We start from the raw sequence: 6,000 nt of genomic DNA, 5'->3' as shown, positions 1-6,000 counted from the left end.
TCGCCAGTCATAATACTAAAAGGGGTTCGCCAATCATAAAAGTAGAAGGGGTTCGCCAGTCATAATGGTAGATGAGGGTCGCTATTCATAATAGTAGAAGGGGTTCGCCAGTCATAATGGTAGATGAGGGTCGCTATTCATAATAGTAGAAGGGGTTCGCCAGTCATAATGGTAGATGAGGGTCGCTATTCATAATAGTTGAAGGGGTTCGCCAGTCATAATGGTAGATGAGGGTCGCTATTCATAATAGTAGAAAGGGTTCGCCAGTCATAATAATAGATCAGGGTCGCCAGTCATAATAGTAAAAGGGGTTCGCCAGTCATAATGGTAGATGAGAGTCGCTATTCATAATAGTAGAAGGGGTTCGCCAGTCATAATGGTAGATGAGGGTCGCTATTCATAATAGTAGAAAGGGTTCGCCAGTCATAATAAGGAATGAGGGTCGCCAGTCATAATAGGAGAAAGGGTTCGCCAGTCATAATAATGGATGAGGGTCGCCAGTCATAATACAAAAAAGGGTTCGCCAGTCATAAAAGTAGAAGGGGTTCGCCAGTCATAATGGTAGAAGGGGTTCGCAAGTCATAATGGTAGATGAGGGTCGCTATTCATCATAGTAGAAAGGGTTCGCCAGTCATAATAATGGACGAGGGTCGCCAGTCATAATAGTAGAAGGGGTTCGCCAGTCATAATGGTAGATGAGGGTCGCTATTCATAATAGTAGAAGGGGTTCGCCAGTCATAATGGTAGATGAGGGTCGCTATTCATAGTAGTAGAAGGGGTTCGCCAGTCATAATGGTAGATTAGGGTCGCCAGTCATAATAGGAGAAAGGGTTCGCCAGTCATAATAATGGATGAGGGTCGCCAGTCATAATACTAAAAGGGGTTCGCCAGTCATAATAGTAGAAGGGGTTCGCCAGTCATAATGGTAGATGAGGGTCGCTATTCATAATAGTAGAAAGGGTTCGCCAGTCATAATACTAAAAGGGGTTCGCCAGTCATAATAGTAGAAGGGGTTCGCCAGTCATAATGGTAGATGAGGGTCGCTATTCATAATAGTAGAAAGGGTTCGCCAGTCATAATAATGGATGAGGGTCGCCAGTCATAATAGTAGAAGGGGTTCGCCAGTCATAATGGTAGATGAGGGTCGCTATTCATAATAGTAGAAGGGGTTCGCCAGTCATAATGATAGATGAGGGTCGCTATTCATAATAGTAGAAGGGGTTCGCCAGTCATAATGGTAGATGAGGGTCGCCAGTCATAATAGGAGAAAGGGTTCGTCAGTCATAATAATGGATGAGGGTCGCCAGTCATAATAACGGATGAGGGTCGCCAGTCATAATAGGAGAAAGGGTTCGCCAGTCATAATAATGGATGAGGGTCGCCAGTCATAATACTAAAAGGGGTTCGCCAATCATAAAAGTAGAAGGGGTTCGCCAGTCATAATGGTAGATGAGGGTCGCTATTCATAATAGTAGAAGGGGTTCGCCAGTCATAATGGTAGATGAGGGTCGCTATTCATAATAGTAGAAGGGGTTCGCCAGTCATAATGGTAGATGAGGGTCGCCATTCATAATAGTAGAAGGGGTTCGCCAGTCATAATGGTAGATGAGGGTCGCCATTCATAATAGTAGAAGGGGTTCGCCAGTCATAATGGTAGATGAGGGTCGCTATTCATAATAGTAGAAAGGGTTCGCCAGTCATAATAATAGATCAGGGTCGCCAGTCATAATAGTAAAAGGGGTTCGCCAGTCATAATGGTAGATGAGAGTCGCTATTCATAATAGTAGAAGGGGTTCGCCAGTCATAATGGTAGATGAGGGTCGCTATTCATAATAGTAGAAAGGGTTCGCCAGTCATAATAATGGATGAGGGTCGCCAGTCATAATAATGGATGAGGGTCGCCAGTCATAATAGGAGAAAGGGTTCGCCAGTCATAATAATGGATGAGGGTCGCCAGTCATAATACTAAAAGGGGTTCGCCAGTCATAATAGTAGAAGGGGTTCGCCAGTCATAATGGTAGATGAGGGTCGCTATTCATAACAGTAGAAGGGGTTCGCCAGTCATAATGGTAGATGAGGGTCGCTATTCATAATAGTAGAAAGGGTTCGCCAGTCATAATAGTAAAAGGGGTTCGCCAGTCATAATGGTAGATGAGAGTCGCTATTCATAATAGTAGAAGGGGTTCGCCAGTCATAATGGTAGATGAGGGTCGCTATTCATAATAGTAGAAAGGGTTCGCCAGTCATAATAAGGAATGAGGGTCGCCAGTCATAATAGGAGAAAGGGTTCGCCAGTCATAATAATGGATGAGGGTCGCCAGTCATAATACTAAAAAGGGTTCGCCAGTCATAAAAGTAGAAGGGGTTCGCCAGTCATAATGGTAGAAGGGGTTCGCAAGTCATAATGGTAGATGAGGGTCGCTATTCATAATAGTAGAAAGGGTTCGCCAGTCATAATAATGGATGAGGGTCGCCAGTCATAATAATAAAAGGGGTTCGCCAATCATAAAAGTAGAAGGGGTTCGCCAGTCATAATGGTAGATGAGGGTCGCTATTCATAATAGTAGAAGGGGTTCGCCAGTCATAATGGTAGATGAGGGTCGCTATTCATAATAGTAGAAGGGGTTCGCCAGTCATAATGGTAGATGAGGGTCGCCAGTCATAATAGGAGAAAGGGTTCGTCAGTCATAATAATGGATGAGGGTCGCCAGTCATAATAACGGATGAGGGTCGCCAGTCATAATAGGAGAAAGGGTTCGCCAGTCATAATAATGGATGAGGGTCGCCAGTCATAATACTAAAAGGGGTTCGCCAATCATAAAAGTAGAAGGGGTTCGCCAGTCATAATGGTAGATGAGGGTCGCTATTCATAATAGTAGAAGGGGTTCGCCAGTCATAATGGTAGATGAGGGTCGCTATTCATAATAGTAGAAGGGGTTCGCCAGTCATAATGGTAGATGAGGGTCGCTATTCATAATAGTTGAAGGGGTTCGCCAGTCATAATGGTAGATGAGGGTCGCTATTCATAATAATAGAAAGGGTTCGCCAGTCATAATAATAGATCAGGGTCGCCAGTCATAATAGTAAAAGGGGTTCGCCAGTCATAATGGTAGATGAGAGTCGCTATTCATAATAGTAGAAGGGGTTCGCCAGTCATAATGGTAGATGAGGGTCGCTATTCATAATAGTAGAAAGGGTTCGCCAGTCATAATAAGGAATGAGGGTCGCCAGTCATAATAGGAGAAAGGGTTCGCCAGTCATAATAATGGATGAGGGTCGCCAGTCATAATACTAAAAAGGGTTCGCCAGTCATAAAAGTAGAAGGGGTTCGCCAGTCATAATGGTAGAAGGGGTTCGCAAGTCATAATGGTAGATGAGGGTCGCTATTCATCATAGTAGAAAGGGTTCGCCAGTCATAATAATGGACGAGGGTCGCCAGTCATAATGGATGAGGGTCGCCAGTCATAATGGTAGATGAGGGTCGCTATTCATAATAGTAGAAGGGGTTCGCCAGTCATAATGGTAGATGAGGGTCGCTATTCATAATAGTAGAAGGGGTTCGCCAGTCATAATGGTAGATGAGGGTCGCCAGTCATAATAGGAGAAAGGGTTCGTCAGTCATAATAATGGATGAGGGTCGCCAGTCATAATAACGGATGAGGGTCGCCAGTCATAATAGGAGAAAGGGTTCGCCAGTCATAATAATGGATGAGGGTTGCCAGTCATAATACTAAAAGGGGTTCGCCAGTCATAAAAGTAGAAGGGGTTCGCCAGTCATAATGGTAGATGAGGGTCGCTATTCATAATAGTAGAAGGGGTTCGCCAGTCATAATGGTAGATGAGGGTCGCTATTCATAATAGTAGAAGGGGTTCGCCAGTCATAATGGTAGATGAGGGTCGCTATTCATAATAGTAGAAGGGGTTCGCCAGTCATAATGGTAGATGAGGGTCGCTATTCATAATAGTAGAAAGGGTTCGCCAGTCATAATAATAGATCAGGGTCGCCAGTCATAATAGTAAAAGGGGTTCGCCAGTCATAATGGTAGATGAGAGTCGCTATTCATAATAGTAGAAGGGGTTCGCCAGTCATAATGGTAGATGAGGGTCGCTATTCATAATAGTAGAAAGGGTTCGCCAGTCATAATAATGGACGAGGGTCGCCAGTCATAATAATGGATGAGGGTCGCCAGTCATAATAGGAGAAAGGGTTCGCCAGTCATAATAATGGATGAGGGTCGCCAGTCATAATACTAAAAGGGGTTCGCCAGTCATAATAGTAGAAGGGGTTCGCCAGTCATAATGGTAGATGAGGGTCGCTATTCATAATAGTAGAAGGGGTTCGCCAGTCATAATGGTAGATGAGGGTCGCTATTCATAATAGTAGAAAGGGTTCGCCAGTCATAATAATGGATGAGGGTCGCCAGTCATAATAGTAGAAGGGGTTCGCCAGTCATAATGGTAGATGAGGGTCGCTATTTATAATAGTAGAAGGGGTTCGCCAGTCATAATGGTAGATGAGGGTCGCTATTCATAATAGTAGAAAGGGTTCGCCAGTCATAATAATGGATGAGGGTCGCCAGTCATAATAGTAGAAGGGGTTCGCCAGGCATAATGGTAGATGAGGGTCGCTATTCATAATAGTAGAAGGGGTTCGCCAGTCATAATGGTAGATGAGGGTCGCTATTCATAATAGTAGAAGGGGTTCGCCAGTCATAATGGTAGATGAGGGTCGCCAGTCATAATAGGAGAAAGGGTTCGTCAGTCATAATAATGGATGAGGGTCGCCAGTCATAATAACGGATGAGGGTCGCCAGTCATAATACTAAAAGGGGTTCGCCAATCATAAAAGTAGAAGGGGTTCGCCAGTCATAATGGTAGATGAGGGTCGCTATTCATAATAGTAGAAGGGGTTCGCCAGTCATAATGGTAGATGAGGGTCGCTATTCATAATAGTAGAAGGGGTTCGCCAGTCATAATGGTAGATGAGGGTCGCTATTCATAATAGTAGAAAGGGTTCGCCAGTCATAATAAGGAATGAGGGTCGCCAGTCATAATAGTAGAAAGGGTTCGCCAGTCATAATAATGGATGAGGGTCGCCAGTCATAATACTAAAAAGGGTTCGCCAGTCATAAAAGTAGAAGGGGTTCGACAGTCATAATGGTAGAAGGGGTTCGCAAGTCATAATGGTAGATGAGGGTCGCTATTCATCATAGTAGAAAGGGTTCGCCAGTCATAATAATGGACGAGGGTCGCCAGTCATAATAATGGATGAGGGTCGCCAGTCATAATAGGAGAAAGGGTTCGCCAGTCATAATAATGGATGAGGGTCGCCAGTCATAATACTAAAAGGGGTTCGCCAGTCATAATAGTAGAAGGGGTTCGCCAGTCATAATGGTAGATGAGGGTCGCTATTCATAATAGTAGAAGGGGTTCGCGAGTCATAATGGTAGATGAGGGTCGCTATTCATAATAGTAGAAAGGGTTCGCCAGTCATAATAAGGAATGAGGGTCGCCAGTCATAATAGGAGAAAGGGTTCGCCAGTCATAATAATGGATGAGGGTCGCCAGTCATAATACTAAAAGGGTTCGCCAGTCATAAAAGTAGAAGGGGTTCGCCAGTCATAATGGTATAAGGGGTTCGCAAGTCATAATGGTAGATGGGGGTCGCTATTCATAATAGTAGAAAGGGTTCGCCAGTCATAATAATGGATGAGGGTCGCCAGTCATAATAATGGATGAGGGTCGCCAGTCATAATAGGAGAAAGGGTTCGCCAGTCATAATAATGGATGAGGGTCGCCAGTCATAATACTAAAAGGGGTTCGCTAGTCATAATAGTAGAAGGGGTTCGCAAGTCATAATGGTAGATGAGGGTCGCTATTCATAATAGTAGAAAGGGTTCGCCAGTCATAATAATGGATGAGGGTCGCCAGCCATAATAGGAGAAAGGGTTCGCCAGTCATAATAATGGATGAGGGTCGCCAGTCATAATACTAAAAGGG

The sequence above is a fragment of the Lytechinus variegatus genome, chromosome 18 (genome assembly GCF_018143015.1).
Source record: "Lytechinus variegatus isolate NC3 chromosome 18, Lvar_3.0, whole genome shotgun sequence".
Lineage (NCBI taxonomy): Eukaryota > Metazoa > Echinodermata > Echinoidea > Temnopleuroida > Toxopneustidae > Lytechinus > Lytechinus variegatus.
Note: the sequence above shows the minus strand (reverse complement) of the source record.